Source organism: Vespa velutina, chromosome 2, assembly GCF_912470025.1.
Source record: "Vespa velutina chromosome 2, iVesVel2.1, whole genome shotgun sequence".
Classification (NCBI taxonomy): domain Eukaryota; kingdom Metazoa; phylum Arthropoda; class Insecta; order Hymenoptera; family Vespidae; genus Vespa; species Vespa velutina.
This window is the reverse complement of record NC_062189.1, coordinates 663,886-687,500: the sequence shown is the minus strand read 5'-3', so window position 1 is coordinate 687,500 and position 23,615 is coordinate 663,886. Positions and strand designations below refer to the sequence as shown.

Genomic DNA, 23,615 nt, shown 5'->3' with positions numbered 1-23,615 from the left:
CGTTTACTGCAACCACGCCCCGTCCGTGCTCGTCCGACGTCCATCCTGGACAGACATCGACCTCCTTAATTACCAAAGATTCGCCCCGACAATCCGACCAATTACATGCGCGTTCACAAGCCCTACGATCCCTTTGATCTTTATCCAGGTGTTGACTCTTATTTGCCGATTTGATCGGTTCTTCTTATTTTCCTTCGATCATTCTCTTTTAATAATAATAATAATAATAATAATAATAATAATAATAATAATCGTCGGAATTGATCGAACACTGGACCGTTTACAATTTATCTCTCGATTTATATATTGATCGAAATAAACGAAAGACTTTTCTTCTTTTCCTTTTTTTTATATCTTTCTTTTTTTTTTTTTTTTTATCATAATTCGTCGATGAACTTTTTTCTCTTACTTTTTCTTTTTTTTCGGTTTTATTTCGTTTTGTATATTTTTTTTTTGCTTTTGTCTTGTCCTTTTTTTTTTCTTTTTTTTTTTCTTTTTTTCTTTGAAAGGGGAGGGAGTGGGTGGAGTGGAGGGAGGAGAAGGAAAACGAGGTGGAAAACGTTTCGGGAAAATTTGGAGGACAACCGTTTCTTCTTTCGTTTTGTTTTTATAGGAGGAAACGAGAAGGAAGAACAATCGGCGAACGTTACCCCCCCACTACCCCCTTCCCCTCCCCCCCAACAATGGCTTTTTGATGAACGACAAATTCGTCGGTGGAATTTGCATCGAAAAGCTTTGGAGGCTGGCAAGGATATTCCGCGGGAATTTCGAGCACGACGTCGAAATATCTGCCAGGCCGTGGCAGCTTGTACGTACTTACTCGGGTACGGAAATGTCCAGCGAGATAGCCACTCGTAACGAACAATGGCCGATTCTGGTTTCACCCAAGTCAGGACTCCCTCCCTCTCCCTCTCTCTCTCTCTCTCTCTCTCTCTCTCTCTCTCTCTCCCTGTATACAGGAGTTTCACTCTTCCTTCTCCTCCTCTTTCCTTTCCTCTTGCTCCTTCACCTCCTCCTTCTTCTCTTTCTATCTATATCCATTGCCTTCGTCGATTCGCCATAATACATGATATCGCTACTTCTGCCAAGTGAGCGACTTCCGTCTTCCTTTGGTCCTACACGACAATGGGATCCAAATTTAAGAGTGTCTACGAGAAAGCTACGAAATACGCGAAGATACCTTCGGAAACCTCTTGAGATCGACGAGAGCATATCCTAAAGGTTCATCTCTCTCTTTCTCTCCCTGTTTCTCTCTTTTCTTACATTTTTTACTTTTTATCTTATATGTACTATATCGATATTTTCCAACAAACTGACGAATAATTTTCCATGAGATTTTTTTTTTTTTTTTTTTTTTCTTTTTTTTTTAAATAGAAATCTTAATCAACGCGCGTCGTGTAACAAGAGAAAAACCGTTTCAAAGCAATATTTTTCCAAGTTATATTCCACGGAAAACCATTGAAAACTTAATAAGCGTTCCATGAAATATAATGATAATTAATGTTTTGCTTTCAATAATTCAAATTTGAGGATAATTGATTCGTTCTGTTTTCTCATATCTTACGTTCAGCCGCTTAATTTACTGATTATTGATATATCAATATCATATTGTAAAAATTTAGAATTTCTCAAGTGTTCCGTTGTAGAAAAAATGCTGGAAAAAGCTGCCTCATAATTATTTCTCTCCCTCTCTTTTTTTTTTTTTTCTTATATTCTTTTATTATACATATATTATTGTATCGATCTTTTCAATAATCTAACAAACAAATCTACTGTTAGATTCTTTTGTTCGTATAGAACGGGTTAATTAATAAATCAAATAATGAAAGAAGATCGAAAGGGAGTATGAATCGAATCGAACAGAGATAGTTAGTTCATTTCGCGAATTCGAAAATGGATCTCCGATCCGTCTTAGGTAATACTCGTTAATCTTAAAACGTCCGAGATAAAATTGTGGCGAACGTGGCACGGTTTTTCTCGATCGCGGGCGCACATAGGTAGGTATCTATATAGCATGATCGAGGTAGACCCGAGCTTTACCAAAACTAATGTGCTAGATCGGCCAACGTATAGCGTTAATCTTACCCATTTTTCGTAATACCATAGCGAATTTTATGAGATACCGATGACCCAATCGATCTTTCGATTTTCTTTAAACTTTCACACATTTCTTTCTCACAAATCATTGAAGATGATATTTTTAGATTTCATAATACCATTACATGTATGTGCGTGTGTGTGTATTGATTTATCTTTAAAAAAAAGAAAAAAAAAAGACAGGAAAATAAAAAAGAATTCATTTAAACGAATTCCACATGAAATATTAAACATCGTTCAAATAATGAACAAACACATTCGTATGTTAAATAAGATTGATTTATCGATTAAATTTAATTATATCATAGAATAAATGATACCAGTAATGCATGAATATCTTAATCTTAGTATATATAATTAAATGTCAGCTTTGTCTCAAATATATTTACGGTATTACTGATATTTTATATATGCATACTGATCAGTTATTTAAAATATCTAGTTAGCGACTATTGAGCGTTTAAAAATACTGATCCAGTAAATTGCAGTCATTAGCGAAGCTTTGTCACAGTACGAGAAAGAAAAGTAGAACGACGACAACGACAACGACAATGACGACGTTAGATTCCATTCCGACGATTAAAATTGCAAATGCCTTCTCACGAGCGTTTATATAAACGCGTATACATGTTCGCGGTAGCTCGCCGTAATTCGTCATCGTCTTTTAGAAACGACGAGGGATGAGATTAGAAGAGGATGACATACGTTTTCCTCTTTCGCCTCGTAAGAAACGAAGCCGAGGGTGCGAAGAAGAAACGTTACTCGATCTCGTCAGAAAAAAAAAAGAAACAGATAGAGAGGAAGCGTTCATCTCATACCCTTAATCTTTGATCCGTACAATTTCATGGATTAATGCAAATCTAATGATCTAAGAGATTTTCGTGTAGTTCGAAACGATTTAAGAAATGTGGAGAACGAAGTATTTCGAATCTTTCGTTCGAAGTATTACGAAGATATAATATATCTATTTTTGTATTTTTTCTTCTTTATATATATATATATATATATATATATATATATATATATGGGACAGTTAAAAATTTGAAAATACTTTTTATTCTTAAAGAAATATTGAGAATGGCTATAGAGGAGAAATAGAGTAGATGTGTATGTATACACATTTATTTTTGTCAATTACTATAAATCGTTCGAAAAAAAAATCTAATTTAAGATGGATCGATATCATCCACTCGACGGAGCACGGATTTTTGCTATGCTGTTACGGAGAACTATATAACGAAAAGGAGATAGAGTGGAAAGAAGAAAGGGACGACGAGCTGTCAGATGCGAGCGTTACCAGAAATGGGATTGATTATGATTTATTACAAGTCGCTAAAATCGTTTTTCTCGAACCGATTTCTATGCTTTTTGATTCGGAAAATTTCTTACCTATACATTAAAATAATATTTTTTTTTATCTGATTTAGATAAATACATACATATATATATATATATATATATATATATGTATAATTTTTTTTTCTAAATTCCAATTAATTTTAATTAATTCGTTAAAAAGAAAATAAAAATGAAAAAATGGAAACTAAATCCTTAAAACATTAAGAGTTTCCTGACGACTAAAAAACGAGTTTCTTGAACGTGCTGACGAGCTTAAAAAGTCGAAAGTCAAGTGGTGGTTGGTTTTCCTAGCTCGCTCGAGAGAATTACGTAGGCAACCGTCGATATTTCGTCGGCATCCAACCGACACTCGGACCGACCTCGATCCTTATTCAATATTAAGGAGTCGAGCAACGGCGAGCACCGGACAATGCGTCTCACTATCGCAGCTGTCGACCTGGACGAGCACACCAATTGATACCCGAAGGAGCCGCGAATAGTTCTCTAGGGACGTTAGCGTGTTCACGAATACATATACACGAACACGCACAAACATATAGTGGGACATACACAACGGGCGATAGGACTTTCGGAAGGGCGCGCGCGCGCGCGCCCCTACAAATACAATATCCCTTTCCCTTCTTCTTTTTCTTCTTTTTCTATTTCTTCTTTCTCTCTTAAAGTCCACTCTGGATTAATTCGAGCGACTTGTTCGAAACGTCTCTTACTTTATTTCCACTTGACCAATCGAACAATCCGTATCCGATGGTTGAAGAAATCAAATTTTATTAGAATGGTCAATTCATTTTCAATAATACCCGTGTATGTTAATTCGTTGGATTCGTATTAGAAAAAAAAAAAAAAAAAAAAAAAGAGAAGAAAAAGAAAGAAAAAAAGAAAAAGAAGAAAGATGATAGATAGATAGGTTGGCCGGTTGAATTTGTGGTGAAATGTAAAGACGAAGATCGACGTTTGGCGTACGCACGAGCGAGTAGAATATCCGACGGTAAAGCGAACACGTCCCTCGTCAATGTGCCGATATTACCGGCTCGGCTCCAATGGAGTTAACAGATCGAGCTGGCTGGCTATTAATCTCGGGATTAAGCGCAGAACGTTCGTTTAATTCGCCGTTAGAGTCTCTATGTTCGCCGCATCGTTTATACCTAAGTACGTATCTATCTATATGCGTATGTTATATATATATATATATATATATATATATATATGCGTATATATTTGTGCGTAGATAAGTACGTGTCGAGGTGTTAGAGGGGTACGCGAACGAATGTATAGCCACACGAGGGAACGTTAGCGCGCGAAACTACTAAATCGATCATTAAATGTCCGAGCTGTTAAATTAAGCGCTATTATATCTACTCGCTCGCTAATAAAATGTTCCGATCTTTTTTCCTTCGGTGTGTCTCTGATAGAATGTCAAGATTATTAGAAAAGAAAAAAAAAAAAAAAAAGAAAAGAAACGAAAATCGAAAACAAAAGGAAGGATATTAATTTGAGAAAAAAATTATTGCTCCTGTAATAATAACCGTATGTAATTGATATTACTTGAGTATAAGAGAGAGAGAGAGAGAGAGAGAGAGAGGGAAAGAGGAGAAGGATATATTAATGAAAGCAAGCTTTAAGGTATGTGTTCGTAAAGTTTTACAGAGTTTGGTGTTGGAACGATTAAGAGGTGCCATAAGGTAATGTCGGGAAAAGGGGCTCGTTAGGTAAGCCTTGCTCTAAGTGAACTCGTATAACACAGGATTTTATGGAAAGTGCATCGTGTCTCCTTGCATGCATTTGCTCTCTCTCTCTCTATCTCATCTCGAACGATGTTACCAAAATGACGATTATCGTATGTTTTCTCATAGTTAATGGGATCATAATAGCCAGGTTTCTTCCATATATTTAGCTCTTAACTTTTTATCATAAATTTATCGAGATCCAGACGTTGCGCTGGGTCCGTTCGAACGTTTCGAGACTTTTAGACTTAGTCTTCGACTTAGGCTTTAACTTGGACTTTGGACGACTAAGAGATAGCGTGCTTCATTAATATACATTACCTAAGTTACAAGACGCGACGATGAGAGAGAGAGGAGAGAGAGGAGACACATATCTCGAGTAGCTTGATTGTGTCTGTAATATTAAAGGCAATCCAAGTTGCCTGATTAGACGTGGATCGGACGCAGTACGTCGAAGGAAACGAGTCCCCGATGATACGGTCTCCCCTATGTTCGTTAAGGGTTCATGATTTTCAGATTAATTTCAGAATCGACAATATCGTACACGTTCGATCGACGTTTCGAGGCGCATCGTCAATGATCCGATTCTGAGATAGAGAAGGAAAGGATGGAAAAAAGGTTCTCTCGATTTTTATTAATTTACCACCCTTGCGCGCTGGCAACGCTTTATTGCTTCGGGGTTGTTTCTATCTATCCTTCCCTTCCCTCTCCCCATTCATCCATCCATCCATCCACCTATTCACCTTCCACACACTCATTTCTCCTCCTTCCTGTTAGATCATCGAGATCGTGGGCGCGGAGGGAGGGTCCCGTATTGCTCGCTCGCTCGCTCGAAATTTGTTTGTCTTCTTTTACGACGGAGTCAGGTTGCATCGACTGTCTTATTGGATTTCAAGCGGATCATTCGAGGAGAATAGATCCACGTGTGCGGACGTGGAAAAGTCCCGGTGTTGTCTAGCCTCGTGATAGTAACATGCTTGCGACTTTGGTGGTAAAATGTGAGTCCAATTTTTCTTCTACATGTCTACGGGTTAAAGGTATCACGTGAAAATATACGATATCGATAGAAAATATACTTGTTCATATTATATATATATATATATATATATATATATATATATATATATACTCTCCTTTAATTAGACGTTGAAAATACTATTATACTGTACGATATAGTAATTATCAAGAAAAAGAAAAGAGGAAAAAAAGCAAGGAAACATTATTACAATGTCAAAGCTTGACATTGAACGAATGAAAAGAAAAACATAAATGAGTAAAATAAATAAATAAATAAATAAATAAATTGTCCTTCGTGTTCGATTTAAGAAATTTCGAAAGTTCCTTCGCTGATCATGGGAAAGAACAAAAGGAGAAAGGAAGGAAGAAAGGAAGGAAAGAGGTGGAGCAGGCGCAGGACGAATAGCAAGCAACGTCTCGTGGGAGCTCGTGCACCAGGTGTCGGGCTAACCCCCGCGGCTTAGATGTCTTTAGATGGCGCGTTACGTGTCGCGCTGTAACCACCGCAGGATGGTAAGCAATCGGTTTCCTAAGGTCTTCTTTGGGAGAGGGTACACGTCTAGACGAACGAGAACGTTTTCTACGTGACCGAGAAAGTCATTCCTCTTCGAAAGATTCCATGGATGATCGCGTCTAACAAATAAATAACACGTAAGGTAAGTGCACTTCTTTCTTTTTTTTTTTTTATGTATACGTATACATAAAAAAAAAAATATATATATATATATTTATGTGAAACGATGAGTTTTTTTTTATATGGAGGAAAGAAATTAATTTCGAACCGATTTAATTGCGGCGAAGAACGTATTTTCTTTTCTTGCCAATTGGAGATCATAATTTCTTTATATATTATTTTCATAAGAAAAAAAAAAAATATATATATATATATATTTAACATCTGCCTACTAAGGTTACCTATATTTTTACGATGTATATCGGACAATTAAGTTTGCCGATATTTTCCGACTGCACAAAACGAACGGCGATCGTAAAAAAGACTGTCGGAAAATGTTACTATACGATAGATAGGTAGAGAGAGAGAGAGAGAGAGAGAGAGAGAGAGAGAGAGAGAGAGAGAGAGAGAGAGAGAGACAGAGACAGAAAAGTTTAGTATAGATAAACACGGAATATATATATATATGTACCGAAGAGAAGAGGGCGGTTCCAAGGAGTTCAAGCAAGGTCCTTGCAAGGACGCGCAGATATTAGAAGAAGGCAGAAGAAGAAGAAGAAGAAGAAGAAGAAGAAGAAGAGGAGGTAGAGGAGGAGGAGGAGGAGGAGGAGGAGGAGGAGGAGAAAGAAGAAATAGAAGATGGCGAACGAAATGACCGTTCTCCCGAATGTAGAAGTTAGATAGAAGAAGGGGTAGGAGAAGATGGAATGAAAGAAAGATGCGGAAAAGAGAGAGAGAGAGAGAGAGAGAGAGAGAGAGAGAGAGGGACAGGGGAAGAGAGAGAAAGAGAAAGGGGATGCATTCTCGTGTGTCGGAAATACGAGACGGCCTTCCATCGTACCACGTGCGGTTTTCGCCGCAAAGTAGAAAGAAAAAAGCAAGGTCGATGCGAACAAGCGAGCGAGCGAACGAGCGAGCGAGCGAGCTAGCGAGCAAGGCTATGTATTGCTTCGATAGGGGTAGAAAAAGAAAGAGAAAAAGATAGAGAGGGAGGAAAAGGGAGTGGAAAAAAGCGTACGTATTCCTGCAGTAGGGTAGGTAAGTAAAATATGTAATAAAATACTAAGCCGGTCGGATGGTCGTAGCGCGCGCTGGCGATACGACGGGACCAATGAGAATCTGGGAAAGGCCGTGACGTCGTTGGACGCACGCCCGTTGCTAGGAGGGTCGTAGGTGGAGCTTCGAAGAGCGACGCCCTAGGAGGACAGGTAGAAAACTCGCAGGTGAAACGCAACGAGAGATTCCTACCGGCGCGCGGACCGGCGCGGCCTTGCCTAGACGCTGAATTTTCTTCCTTCGCGAAGATTCTCCTTCCTTTATTTTTTTTTCTCCTTTTTTTTCTCGAGAGAGAAAGAGAGAGAGAAAGAGAGAAAGAGAGAGAGAGAGAGAGAGAGAGGGAGAGAAACGCTAACAAGTCGCTGCCTTTTTCTCCTTTACTCCTTTTTCTTCTTCTTCGTTTCTTTTTTACTCCTTACCGAGCCACCTTCCACAACCCTCTTTCTCTCTCTCCTTTACATTTTTCTTCGTGCTTTTCCAACATTCTTCTTTACCTGAGCATAAGAAGCCTTTTCACGTCTATCTCCCCCCCCCCTCTCTCTCTCTCTCTCTCTCTCTCTCTCTCTTTTTTTACAAACGATTCCGAAATATGGACTCTACTTCTTCCCTTATATTATAGTTTTTCGTCTTGTCGCTTGTTCGAAGTATCGTATCTTCCATTATATTCTATCTTCTTCTTTAACGATCTATCATTTTATATGAATATATATATATACATATATATGTGTGTGTATGTGTGTATGTGTTCGTGTGTCAACGAGAAGAAGAACTGATTCATTTTGATAATAATTAAGATATTACGAGAATTTCGTGTATAATCGAAGAAAGTGAAATCTCTCTCTCTCTCTCTCTCTCTCTCTCTTTCTCTGACTCTTTCTCCTCTTTTTCCTCTTTACTTACTTACGTTCTATATCTTTACGTTCACAAAAAACATCAGACAAGATCAAGAAGTTCGTGCGCAAGGAGAAAATGTCTCTCTGTTTATTCCACGTAGGAGATCGAGCTATGGAGGCACGTACATCCGTATTTCGTCGAAGGAAATATACTCCTTCTTTTCTTTCTCTCTCTCTCTCTCTCTCTCTATTTTTTCCTTTATACTCCAACACCCCCTTAAAAGGGCCGGTAGAAGAGGTGGATGGAAAAAGTTGCCTTGGGTTACTACCATCCTCGTCCTTGCTTCTTCTAACTTCGCGCTTTTCTGGTACCCCTCTGTGTCAAGGATCGTATCTACTCGTATCCATCCCCCCACCCACCGACATTCACTCACATACGTATGTATTCTACCTGGATAAATGCGCACGCGCATGCATGTACTTATGTACCTACTACTAAGCACGTTCAAGGTAACACGTAAAAAGAAAAAAAGAAAAAAAAGAGAGAGAGAGAGAGAGAGAGAGAGAGAGAGAGAGAGAAGGGAAAAAAGGCACACACGTAGACACGTCTATAATCTTCTTTTGGTGGAAACACGTATGGGCGTACCTCGAAAGCTTCTCTGCAACTTTCATGTCGCGCCTCGACGGCTCGAAGATGGCCGCCTCGGGTAGTAAGAGCCATAGTCTACGAATATAAACGGGTAAATGCTTTTTTCGTTCCTTTTTCCCCCTTCGAGCGATCCATTTTCGATTCCTTCTTCTTCTTCTTCTTCTTCCTTCTCTTTCTTTCTTTTCTTTTTCCTTCCCTTTTTTCTCCTTTTTTTTTCTTCTTTCTTTCTTTTTTTTTTCTTTTTTCTTTTTTTACAACGAAGTGAATAAACAAATAGATAGATTTTTGCGATAGTACCGATTCCAATGCACACTTCCTTATATTTTATTGTTCTCGTTCTAATACTATCTTACTCATTCAAACGTACGTAAAAATTTATTTATTTATCGTCCCTACGAGTTATTATTTTTTCTTATTTCTTTTCTCTATTTTTCTTTTTCGCAATAGCTGAGTGTGAGAGGAACTTTAACGATATACCGGCTATACTTTTTGATTAACGTTAAATTACAATGCCCAATATCGTTTAGGCATTTACTCTCATAGATAAACTTATATTCGACTGGAGATTAAATAATCGCGTTTACAGGGACGCGCTCCTGGCATGTCATCCGACACATTAAGATTCGCGATAAGCCGAGGATCGAGCGAGCACGTATACGCATTTTCCCGGGATTAAAAGTTCTATCGGAAAATTGAATCTCTCGTGAGAAGAGTAGGTATAAAAAAAAAAAAAAAAAAAAAAAAAAAAAAAAAAAAGAAAAAGGAAGAAAAGAAAAAAGAAAAAAGAATTAAGAAAAGCAAGAAAAGAGAAGAGACAGAGAAGAGAAGAAAAGGAAGGAAGAAAAGTTTATGAAACTTTGAAGATTTCAAGGATAAATGAACGATGACAGTGTTGAGCAAACGCGATTGGTGCGGACTCATACTCGTGAAGAACGTTTCTGTGGAGAACAACGTAAGCAAGCAAACAAGGAAGCAAGTAAGTAAGTAACTAAGAAAGACGCGAAATGTGCATCCTTATTATTTATTTTCTCCGATAAATTCCGCTAGTTGGACAGTTTGATCCTATGGAATTTCAAAGTGCCTGTCAGTTAGGCTCGCGTACTTATTACTCTACTTAAGCGTTTTAATGGACAAGTTATTATTCTGATATATTGCCTTTTAAGCCTCTGAGCCTTTGTGCCTGCGGCCCTTGTGACCTAGGGGTGGTTAGACACCTACCTATCTACCTACCTACCTACCTACCTACCTACCTACCTACCTACCTACCTACCTTTCTATCTATCAATCTATCTATCTATCTATCTATCTGCCTATCTATCTATCCATTCTTTCAGCATCACCCTTTTCTTAACGCGACGAGAGGAAAATTATTTGTTAACCTTCTTAATGTCCGCTCGAGATCTATCTTTTCTGCTCGAGCAACGCGTCGTGACGGTTAAGGAAGGAAGGAAGGAAGGAAGGAAGGAAGGAAGGAAGGAAGTTAGCTTCGATCATTTTCAAGGCACCAAGGAAATAATTCTTCGATCGTTGCGGTCGACCGTATTAAAAGCAAGAAAAGGGGAGAGAAAGGAAGAAACATTCTCTCTCTTTCTCTCTCTTTCTCTCTCTCTCTCTCTCTGCCTATCTTTCCTTTTTCCCTTTCTCTCTCTGCTCCCCCCCCCCCTCCATTGCATTAATTATCACGAGTCTTTGGCGGAGGAAACAAAGGAAGAGTCTAGAATACACGAGGAAAAAAATGTAGTAGGTAGGTTGGTAGATGGTATGTGGTAGGTAGGTAGGTAGGTAGATAGATAGATAGGTAGCAGTGGTAGAGAACAGAGCCGAGAATGATTCTCTTTCCGGAAGGAGACCGGATCATGCGCGATTTCGTTCTTTTTATTCGGTCTCTCCGTGACGACACGATGCCGGTGGTGTGATAGTGTTGATGGTAGTGATAGTAGATGAGGCGACAGAGAGGGAGTGTGAGTTTGAGGATGGAAAATGGGCTTTGTGCGGGACGCAAATGGCGAGAGAGTAAAAAGGAATAATTTCAAATGGAGCCCGCATGTGACATACGCGGCCGCGAGAGAGAAGGAGAGAGAGAGAGAGAGAGAGAGAGAGAGAGAGAGAGAGGGAAAGAGTATCCTCCAGTCGACTCTTACACACGCTCATAACTCTCTTTTTTTCTCTCTCTCTCTCTCTCTCTCTCTCCTCTCTCTCTCTCTCTCTCTCTCTTTCTCTTTTTCTCTTTCTTTCTTCTAATGAACGAAGACGTCTTTCGTGCCCCTTTGCTAGTGGGTTCGCCGCGAAGCACCGTTTTGCATTAAATCCATCCTGTACTCCTCCTGTATATATGTAATTGCTAAAAGTAAAAAGAACCAAGGATTCTTAGGGATCTCCAATCATCCGGAGAAGATTGAAAATGGACAAGAGTGAAATTTTTCGATTTAATCTTTCCAACCATTATATCTTTTTTGTTCGTTTAACCTAACCGTTTAATTAATCGATGTAATACCACGTATGTATTTTGAGTACTTTCCGATATTAAAGGCATTAAACTTTGACTTCGGCAGTCCTCTCTCCCCCTTTCTTCTTCTTCTCTCTCTCTCTCTCTCTCTCTGCTCGTTCCTCTATCTATCTATCTGTCTGTCTATCTATCTATCTATCTATCCTACGTGTTTCTACGATTCTCGTAAATATTTATAGTGAATGTTACCGTACAGTTCGTCTGGATTCTATTCCATAGATGCGGGTACCGTCGAAATAACAAACTCTCAATGTCCGTTCAAGTGAGGAGAAGAGAAAAAAGGAGAGATAGATAGGGATGAGTTTCGTGGACATTACATTCATTTGGAGTTTGTTCGGATATCGATTAAAGCAAACTACAAAACAATGTTCAAAGATGAGTAACGCGTTGCTGACTCGACTAAAGACGTTCTTCGTAAAGGCTCCTTTCGAAAGATATTCAAATCTTTAACGGAAGAAAAGAGTCTCGCGTGCCGGACCGAAGGAAGAGATAGAGAGAGAGAGAGAGAGAGAGAGAGAGAGAGAGAAAGGGATAGAGAAAGAGATGCCGCGTCTTTTCGTAATGCCGGCTCTGATATGCATCTACGTGCCTGCCAGGGGCAGAGTCGCCCTGGCTTATTAATATTAAACAGCACCACTTTTGCGACGACGACGGCCGTTCTATTGTCGATCGAGCCCTGTCGCACTTACCACGAGTTCAGGGGTCTTAACTTGCTCTGGGTAGAAAGGACACTTTTAAATAGCGGAACAAGCAATCCAGGAGTGAAGGGATTGTTCCCCGATCCCGATGGATACTTCATCTCCCGAGAATGTTACGGCTAGTGACCTTTCGACATTTTTTCGAGCCAAGGGCAATACCCTTGCAGATCGCTAACCAACTAGGGAAAGTGGCCTCCTTTTCTCTCGAGGAGTGTAAAATAGAAAGGTAGAAGGAAGAGGAAGGAAGAAGAAAGGAAAAGAAAAAAAAAAAAAAAAAAAAGAACGCGCGCGGAGACGGTCCTTTCGTCGTAATTGAGGAAGAGAAAGCTTTCTTTACCTTTCCAAAGGGAAGGAAAATAAAAAAAAAAAAAAGAAAAGAAAAGAAAAAACACGAACCAAAAAAAAAGAAAACGAAGATGAGTTTTGAGGGAACAATGCTCGCTTCCGACTTCTTCTTCTTCGACATTTTTCTGTCGGCGATCTTTACCGAACGTCGTCCTTCATCATTTTTTTTATTCGTATTCAAGTACGCTGTATACCTACCTTCCCAGTTCCTTGGTTGTCCGATCGTTTGGCCTAAGTTCAAACAAACACCGAAAGAATCCTGTCTCTGCGAAAGATAACGAACGAGATAGATAGCGATTATTATCGGTGAGCGTTAAAGGTTGATGGAAGAGAAGTTCGGAGGAGGAGAAAGAGGAGGAGGAGGAGGAGGAGAAGAAGGTTGTCTTATTGGGACAATTTCTTCGATCGACCAGATCCCAGGTGCATCCCTTGAGAGGAAGAAAATCTCCTCGTTCGCCGAGGGATGCTGGAGCGAAGGAACCAAGCGAGAAAAGAGAAAGAGAAAGAGAAAGAGAGAGAGAGAGAGAGAGAGAGAACGAACACGAGCAAGAGCGAGAGAAGGAACAATGAACGAGGGAGTTATCTGTAATGGAATAAGTTGGCAACAATGGCGCATTGTTTGCCGAGACGGCCGCATCGTTCCCGTTGACGGACATTATCGGCGGACGTTGCGTTTCCGGTGCGGACGGGGACGTCCTCGTCGACGTCCTCCTCGTCGACGTCCGCGTCAGAAGACGTGTCACGGTACGCCGTGATTCGCGGAATGTATGCCACGCGAGAGACCGGCCAGCCATTCAAATTCACGATCCAGCCTATCCAACTATTTCACGTTTGCCGCGAATAGAATGCTTTCTCTCTCTCTCTCTCTCTCTCTCACGCTCTCGCTTTCGCTCTCGCGCAGTTTGTACCTCTTACGTGCAATTTTAGTTCGAGTTCAACGCAGCTGAATCACATCTCTAATTCTATCCTACTAGAAGACCATTGAATTTGTACGACAAATTTTCATTACGAATGATCTTTCGTAATCTAAGGAATATACGTTAGCTAGATGAATTTCCTGTTACTCGAGTATGTCTAAAACATTAAGAGAATTAGCCGTCAAGATCTTTGGATTTGCAGTCGTTGGAGGATAGATAATGTGGCCGGTGGAACGAGCTGTTAGATCCCTTAACACTGTAATACCGCAAACAGGCGCTCCCCTCTAGGATTAACGCGGTAAATCCTTTACATCGCGATCTTTACTTAATGATTCTGTTTTACTCCGTTGACGACTGTTTACAACGAGATATTTTCTCGTGAATCTTATGTACTTATATAATATAAATCTATCGCGAGAAGTCGCTAGAAAGCAAATCACATTTTCTTTTACGTACTCAATCGTAATATAAATAATCGGAATCGAATCTAGCGAGCGAGCGAGCGAGTTTCGAATTTGCGGCGGCATAAGTTCTGAAGAGAAAGAGAAAGAGGGAGAGAGAGAGAGAGAGAGAGAGAGAGAGAGAGAATGGAAGAGACAGAAACAGAGATAGAGAGATAGAGAGGAAACTTTGTAAAGAGCTAAAGTGAAGATAAAATTGTAGCTCTCTAGCGTAGAGTAGATATACAAACGACGAACGTCGAGAAACGCAGGAAAAGTGCAGTTATAGAGGAGAGAAAGAGAGAGAGAGAGAGAGAGAGAGAGATCTTCGTGCTCGGTCCTCTGTACCAAGCTAAAAATCTTTCTGTCAGTTAGATGGATGCACAATTACGAAAGATATGCAACGAACCATTTTCCAAGCAGCGGTAACAGAGCAACAGTAACGGTAGTAGCGGTAGCAACAGCAGCAGCACCAACAACAGCAGCACCAACAGTAGTAGAAATGGCAGCTCGGCGTTCGTACGAGACGTGGCTGCTTTGGTAGGTCGGCTGGGTGGAGGACATTCTACGAGTTAGAAAGAGAAAGATAGAATGAGAGAGAGAGAGAGAGAGAGAGAGAGAGAGGGAGACAAAGATGAACGTAGATGCTATCCTCGATCCAAATTGCTACGTAAAAGAGACTCGTACGAAACAGTACGCCCGTATCGTATCGTTGAATTTTTCTTTTTCCAATCCTCCTCCAACTCCTCCGGTTCTTTTGCCTTTCGTAGTAGCGATAGGAGGAGGATGAATGGTGAAATTACGAATCCGAAAGGATGCGCACAACCTGTCGGCGACGTTTCGTGAAGTAACAATATGCGTATCATGAGGAAGGAGGATGGATGAAAAAAAGTACCTCGACCAGGAGCGGTACCACTACCAGTAGAAACCACCTCCACCTCCTCCCCCATCACCCGTCTCTCTCAGTCGTCCAGGCCTTCTCCCAGAGAGAGAGAGAGAGAGAGAGAGAGAGAGAGAGAGAGAGAGAGAGAGAGAGAGAGTGCGACATTATCGCTTACGTAGGTGCAAAGCGGATTACAAAGGAGTTAAAAGTATTAAAATCACGATGTATTTTAGCTCCGCGAAGCTCTGTATCCTCGAGTGAATGAGCGTTGGAGAGAAGGAAGGATGAGAATGAAGATAGATAGATATAGATAGAAAGAGAGAGAGAGAGAGAGAGAGAGAGAATCGAAGGGAGCATGGATGGAAGAGGAGATTCGGGAGAAGGGCAAGCGAAGAGAAAGAGACAAAGTGTAGAGTGCCGTGGAGAGTAAAACGGCAGAGACAGCGAGAGAGAAGGAGGAAGAAGAAGAGGAGATGGAGAAGGAGGAGATAGAGGTGGAGGGTGGAAAGACAGAAAGGAAGAAGAGAGGAGAGAGACCAAAGAGACCAAAAGAAGATGAGGACAGGAGAGCGAATGGGGGGAGGAGAGAAAAAGAGAGAGAAAGAGAGAGAGAGAGAGTAGGATGAGCGAGCGTGCGAGAGAAAGAGAGAGAGGGAGAGTACAGAGTGTATAAGTGCTCCGTCTGCAGAGACGAGAGATGAAAGGCACAGCGCGCTCGAGGACACAGATACATTTGCCAGGGAGGATACTAAAAAATAATGAAAAAAAGAGGCAAAAAAAGGGACAGAAAGAAGGTGGGTGTGGTAAAGGAATGGGTTGGCAAAAAAAAAGAGAGAAAGAGAGGGATACAAGCTGCCGATCGTGAAAATGTTCTGCCTCGAAAATTTTCATTCCTCCGTAGAAATCTTGTTCTTTCTTTTTTTTTTTTTTTTCAAAGTACCTAACGACAACGGGACGAATGATTACGTTATTTAAAGCAAGAGATCACACTTGTATATACTGTCTATAATTTTCTTTCCTGATCATTCTCAAGGACACCGAGGAGAAGTTTAACAAAACGTTTACGTAATAGAATTTTTGTTCTTGCCCTGTTCGCCACGTAGGAAGAATTAAAGAACACCGGATTATTCCTTTCGAGGTGAGGAGAGGAGAGGAGAGAGGTAAGGTGGAGTGGGCAAGAGAGGGTTAGGGGAGGAGGATGGAAAAGTAAGAGAAGAAGAGAGGCCCCGGAGGGTGGTTGCAGAAGAACGGGGTGGAATTAAGCATCTCGCCTGAAGAGACTTCAAGTCACTTCACCGTGTCGTTCCCTTCCCTCTCGTACCGCGGCTACGACAAGGATTAAAATCTGCCTGCTATAGCGTTCCATCCAACCCCTCGCTTCTTTTCGATATTAAACGGATGTTTCGATATCTCGATGCCGATCGCTCATCCTTCGAAAAAAATTCTTTTCTTTTTTTCTTCTTCTTCTTCTTCTTCTTCTTCTTCTCTTCCGTTTCCTCCTGAGCCTTCGGCACTTCTTTATTCACTTGGACGTACTCAAACAGTTTAGTCGTTGGTGGTAGTAATGGATAATAATTATAGCGAGTAGATTAGCGAAAATCGAATAAGAGACAAGATATATAGTATCTCTGATCGTCCAATCGTACAAATGAAATTTTCGGAAAGTTTTATTAATATTGTATAACTAAATGAAAAATCGACCGAGCCAACGAATCGGGTCGAGGTAGGTAATTGAAATAAATCGATCTAATCTTTCAATGTTCTCTCTCTCTCTCTCTCTCTCTCTCTCTCTCTCTCTTATTCTCCGACGTACTTCTTAATGATCAAGGACAAAAGTGATGATCCGAGAGATGGAAACGAGCGGCCGGCACGCGCCGCGATGTACACGCGATTTTCCCCAAGGAGAAAAAGAAAGAAAGAAAGAAAGATAGGAACGAAACAAAACAAAAAAAGAAGAAAGAAATAAAAAGAAAAATCGTCTCAATCGTAGGTATGAACGTATTTCAAAAGCTATAATAGTAGATCTAATACCATTAGGTATATGTTCGCAACGTATAAGAAAACGAGGGACGACTAAGAGAGAGGAGAGGAGAGAAACGGTTAGAGGAGGGCTAAAGTGCGTCAAGCGAGTTATGGGGATGTAGTTCGTAGAGTAGTCTAGTTCGGTAGTATGTATCAGCGATGTTGCTACTGACATTGCTGCTGCTCTTGCCGGTAGTAGTTACTGGCTGTGGTAGTGGTGGTGGTTGTTGGTCGTGGTGGTGCTAGTGATAGCGATCGTCCTAGTGGATGTGTCATGGGATCACCATAAGGTGGAATATTTCGTGAGACCGTATTCCTGGCTGCGCCGTCATGCTCTCCTATAGGACTCTCCTTCCTTTTCCCATTTCCCATGGGAATTTTGGGATCACCCGTTATATCCCAAGGATACAGGCTGGTCGACGAACGACTGGAAAATAATTTGCAGTTTCCGTTCTCCTGGGATAAATGACCGAAGACGGGGTGCCGCTGATACGATGGTACCAACGAGAGATCACCCTCCTTTCTCTCCTTCTACTAACCTCCCGCACATCTCCCTCCATCCCCTTCATTCTCCTTATTCCCCATTCCTAATTTTCGAAGCTTTTCGGAAAATCGAAAATCATCGGAGTCCATGATTAATTCCATACTCGAACGTAAACATTACCTAGTCGTTGGAAGATAAAACGAAGAAAATATTGCAATCTGAGTGAATGATACCTGTAAGATGATTAATTTTTCAAATTATGAATAAAAAAAAGAATAAAACAAAGACGATGGATTTGAAGAATACCGAAAAGTAGTCACGTCTCTAGGAGAATCTGTCGTCTGGAAATCGTATATCTTTTGACCCAGTAGATATATTTACACGTATAGGGACCGCACAGCCGTAACAATTTTACGAAGTCTCGTCTCCATTCGGTGGCAAGGGATGCTCCAACAAACTTTTCAGATATATATACATATACACACACACACACACACACACATATATATATATATATATATATTTCATCCACTATATTTGGCGTATTATATATATACTCTTTGGCGGTAACTCTCATAATCCCATTACTTTTCGTTTTCTCTTTATTCTTTTTTTTTCTTTCTGTCTCCCTCTCTTCCCCTCTCTCTCTCTCTCTCTCTCTCTCTCTCTCTCTCTCTCTTTCTGTTATATCTACGTAAATTTGTGAAATTGAAGGATCGAAAAAATTTCAAGGTCATCGAGAATAAAAAGAGAAAGAGAGGGAGAGAAAGGAAATATTTTCTGTGCCAGTGTTAGAAGAAATACGCGAGATAAACGAAAATAGAATGATATCGAATCACGAGACGCTCGCTAGCTCGCATTGAAAAAAGAAAAAAAAGGAAAAAAAAAAAAAAAAAAAAAAAAAAAAAAAAAAAAAAAGAAAAACGGTAGAAACATTCGGCTAAACGTTTATAGGCACTTAGGATAAGTTTTCCTGGCGCAACGCTATATGAATAAGTGATAAACCGTTACGGGGGTTATAAGGCCGTAGGAACATAGTATAAATTCCGAGAGGCTGTCCTTTCCTGCCTCTCCCTGGAGTGCACCACACCCTCCAACTAACGGCACAAGGCTTATATTTGATAGATACGACTCGCCAAAGTGCTCATCGTATTTCGTTTAAGCGCTACACCACCCACCATTGGATTACCACCCTCTTCATCCTCCTCCCAACCGAGTTGATACCCGTCGGTCAATTCGTATTATGCATGATGCTTCATCAAATTCAAATTATTTGAATGTCGTTAAGAGTTTATCGAGGAAAAGAAAAAAGAAAGAAAACAGGAATAAGGAAGAGAAACGGCGAAACTTCGTTTTCCTTTCTACGGTTTTTTTTCCTTCTCTTGGGTCCCCATCACCTCCCCCCCCCACCTCCCCCCGCCCCTGCCATCCCATCCCGTTCGAGAAAAAAACGCGCAAGAGTGATCCTCTTATATAGATCGATCCTATGATTGATAAGGCAATCAAAGTTTCGCCTTTGAGACTGGGCGTACAAGGCGAAGGAGGCGAAATTTGTTCATTTTGCGAAGCTAACGACCCATTAAACACCCCTAGAGGCGAAGCACAACCCCTCCTGGTGATACACGACGTTACCCACTTCATTAATAATCGATAAGCTCTTTGGACCATTACGCGGTTCGAATGGCGATAATTGATAGAATTCATTCAAGGCTTTAAGTAACGCCGGATACGCTCAAGATAACATAAATGCAACGCGTATTATACGCGATCAACGATGTAACTTTGAAATGGCCTATATCAAATAACATATACTTTGGTACATATATGTACGTATATGTATATTCATCTTTTTTTTAATAATTTCACATCATATAAAAAAACGTTGATCAATTTAATTCCATCATTTCTTTGAATTAGAATACTTTTATGTATATCTGTAACTGTATCTATCCACGTTTATACATACACACACACACACACACACCTACATACATATATATATATATATCGAACTAATCGAATTTCGATGGATCTCATTGGAGAAACGAGCTTCGGTATCGATACGTTAACTGCGATTTTCAGATGACACCCTCGTATCCTTAGGGAGTATCTCTCTTTCTCTCTTTTCCTACTTACTCGAAGAAGATAAGACGAGCTAGGAGGAATAAAAGAATTGGAAAATAAAATGAGTGAGGAAAGAGGAGAGGATAAGGAGGTAGGTCGGATAAAGGATCGCAAGGTTGGCTTACGGAGCTGTCGCAGATCGAAGGCATCTTATGTGGTATGCCTTTTCGATGCTCGTTGCAAGGCTTTAAGGGATAACTTTTTTCCTTCCTTTCTCTCTCTCTCTCTCTCTCTCTTTCTTCCTTCCATTCAACCATTCACGACTTCGTTTGGTTCAAAAGAGTCGTGCGAGATACGTAAAAGTATAGTTAGTTTGGAGTCCTCCTTACGGCTCACTGGGGGCCGCATTAAAATGCCTCGAATTGTTTATTGCATGTGCCCTGTAATATCTACTGTAAACCATGCCAGGATAAAACTCACCCTTCTCTATCTCCTGTCCCTTTCTCTTCTTCTCTCTTTTATTCCAATGTTATTACTCTGCCATACGAAATTATTTATAAAATTACAAAAAGCTACTAGAGAGAGAGGCATAGGATGGAACTTTGTCGATAAAGAGTTTTTCAGTTTTTCTTCTTCTTCTTCTTCTTCTTCTTCGTCTTCTTCTTCTTCTCTTCTTTTCTAATTCTGTATCGTTTTGCCTGAGCTAAACTCAACTTCGTCCTAGTGGAAAAATAAAGAACACCGATCTGTATAAGTATACGTAATCTATATAGTATACCTTATTTTGGCTTCCTGCCCGCTACTAAGAAGATAGAAATATAGAAAATATTCTAGACATTTTCTACTATCATTTTATTTTTAATAATCGAAGCGAAAGAAATTCTGTCTCCCTCTTTCCCCCCCCCTCTCTCTCTCCCTCTCTCTATTTATCCACCTACGAAGTAATCGCGAAATGGTACATGACCGAATTGAGTTAGAAACTGAAAAACTCCAAATATGTTAGCTCGAATATATACAATATGTAAAAAAAAAAATCAAATGAAATATGTATTTATATCTGAAAAAATAAGAAAAAAAAAAAAAAAAAAAAAAAATAATGATCCTAATTATTGACGAATCCACATGAGAAAGAGTCAGAGAAAGATAGAGAGAGAGAGAGAGAGAGAGAGAGAGAGAAAGAGAGAGAGAGTTAGCAGTCCGATCGAACGACGTTGTTAGATAGATACCTGTTCATTCGACGCATGTAAACAGGACCTTCTCCCCTTCGTATACTCTACTGTAACGGACCAACGACCGTTTTGTATAAACCGAGCTCGAACTTTTGTCGTAAACTATACGCTTTATGCGCGGATAGAGAGAAAGCGCGGCACGCATCTGTGCGGGACGATTAGGCGGTACCGAGTGAAAAGGGAGAGAGTAAGAGAGAGATAGACATAGAGAGAAAGAGAGAGAAAGAGAGAGGAAGATAGGAAAAGATAGAGAAGGCAAAAGAGAGAGAGAGAGAGAGAGAGAGAGAGAGAAAGGAGAGGGTGGAAAGAGGAAACGGAGGGTGGACCAGGAGCTGGTTTCAATTAGAAGGCAGTAACTCTCCCGGGCATTGTTCATTTCACTCTAGATTTGTATTCCCCGTTTGTTTGTTCCCTTCGCATTTGCGTTAACCTGAGCGAACTACCATGAAGCGCATACGCGATCGGCGGCCCGAGCGGAAGAGAGAATCGTTCTCTCTCTCACTCTCTTTCTCTCTCGCACACTCTCTCTTTCTCTCTCATTATGATAAAAAAAAAAAAAAAAAAAAAAAAAAAAAAAAAAAAAAAAAAAAAAAAAAAAAAAAAAAAACGGAAAAAAAAAGAAAAGGAAAAGATGAATTACCTAGGTATGCACATGCATCATGACTTGTATAAGAATAAATGTGACTGAAGTAGTAAATTTCGCTTGACAAAAAAAAAAGAAAAAAAAAAGAAGAAAAGAAAAATATGAGAGATCGGCTTTGATTACGTAGATACGTTTACAAGGGAAATCCAATGATCTTCCGGCTATCGTCTAAACGAGAGAATAATAAATCATTGGCAATAATATCGTGGCGGCTCTGGGAAAGGTCTTATGACGATTAGCCCATATTCTCGCAGTCTGCTGAATATTAACGAGAAACAATATGTATATAAACGCGCGGTTTATATATATACATACGTATATTATATATATACATATACATATATATATATATAACTGCGATTGCACGCGCCGTTGGAAGTATTCGCGTATTCCATTGGCAACACACTTCTACGGTTCCACCTTTTCTCCCCGTTCCCTTAGTCTCTTTCCCTCCGTCCTTCCCAACCCTTCGTTCCCAACTCCTTCGTGCGTATACCTACGCGCATTTACACGAGTACACGGCCGTGTATATATGTACTTACGGAAGAAATTAATCTACAGACTTATGCGCGCGCCTACTTTATGCGTTTACGGTAGACGTCGTAGATTCGGATATTTCCCTACTGCGAGGGCTGCGAACGTCGTAACGAAATTCACGCTGTAAGCTTGCCACTCCTTCCTTTCATACATTCATTCCCTTCCCCCTTCATCCCCTACACCCTTTTCTCTCTCTTTCTCTCTCTCTCTCTCTCTCTCTCTCTCTCTCTCTCTCTCTCTCTCACACACTTCCTCTCGCTTTTCTCGAAAGAACGGGTGTTGCCGTGTCGAAAATAAACTCGACTACTCGATTAGCCCAATACCCGTATAAACCTCTCGTTGTTTAACCGAACTGAAAACAACTCCGTGTGTCTTTATATTTATAGACATATGTATATGTATGTATATGCATATATACATACATATGTATACGTATACGTATATTTGATTTAGAAATTCTATTCTAACGCGTTCAACTTCACCTCGTTCATTCCTAATTCGATTGAAAAACAATCGATATTTCTATGAAACGTCAAGACAACTAGTGTTCATAGATTTAACTATCTATCTATTTCTTTGCACGATTCTTATACTAACGTTCCTTAAAAATCATCATCGATGACATACTTAAGAGCAAACGTATGAAGAAAAAAAGGATGCTGCTGGTCGGTACTCGACTATCCTAACAACGGAAATTAAGGTGATGATAAGATAAAATTCTTTAACCTTGATTGTCCGCTAGTCGTAAGAATTTTTCTAGAATATAATCAAATCACGATCTTTCTCTCTCTCTCTCTCTCTCTCTCTCTCTCTTGATCATCTTTATATACATATCTATATACGTATGTATGTATATATATATATATATATATATATATATATACGTCGATCATTTTAAAAGCGAGCAAAGCATCGTCATCGAGCTACCCCTTCCCCCCATTGACACAGGTTTGACGGAAGTCGAGATTATTCTCCTCTCTCCCCTCTCGTACCTTGCTTCCTTTTCTTTCTCCCCCTTTTCTACTTTTTCTCCCCCTCTCACTCTCTCTTCCTCTCTCTTACTCTCTTTAACATAGCCTTTGCATCGAAAGGCGAAGTTATCAAGGCTAATTTTCCGCCTTTGTCGCATCCCTCGGTGGCCACCAGCCGGTTCGTTACTCGTGTGCCTACCACTGGCACTGTTTTTAATAACCTAATGGCTCTTACGCGGTACATTATGTCGGTATCACCATCCCCCTCCTCATCCTTCTCCTTCTTCTTGGTGTTCTCTCTCTCTCTCTCTCCCTCTCTCTCTCTCTCATTCGTTCGTTCGTTCGTTCCTTTATTCACGATTTTCGTCGAAAGGACAAAAATATCCGGGCGAGTCCCTCCATTTCGCCTTGAAATTCGCGGCGAGTCGTCGTGAGTCAAAAAGAGGGAAAAGAAAAGGAAGAAAAAAAAAG

The 23,615-nt window shown here is 40.2% G+C and overlaps 1 long non-coding RNA gene across 2 annotated transcripts in view; it reads right to left on the bottom strand.

Moving 5' to 3' along the window:
- The window catches only part of LOC124947314, a 102,057-nt gene extending 81,578 nt beyond the window's left edge, over positions 1-20,479 (bottom strand). The window contains exons 1-2 of one of the 2 annotated variants that reach the window (XR_007100368.1): positions 20,245-20,479; positions 14,721-14,876 (exon numbers count right to left, since the gene is read on the bottom strand). This is a non-coding gene — a long non-coding RNA (uncharacterized LOC124947314). The other variant, XR_007100370.1, reaches the window with a different exon arrangement.
- Positions 20,480-23,615: the final 3,136 nt, after the last annotated feature.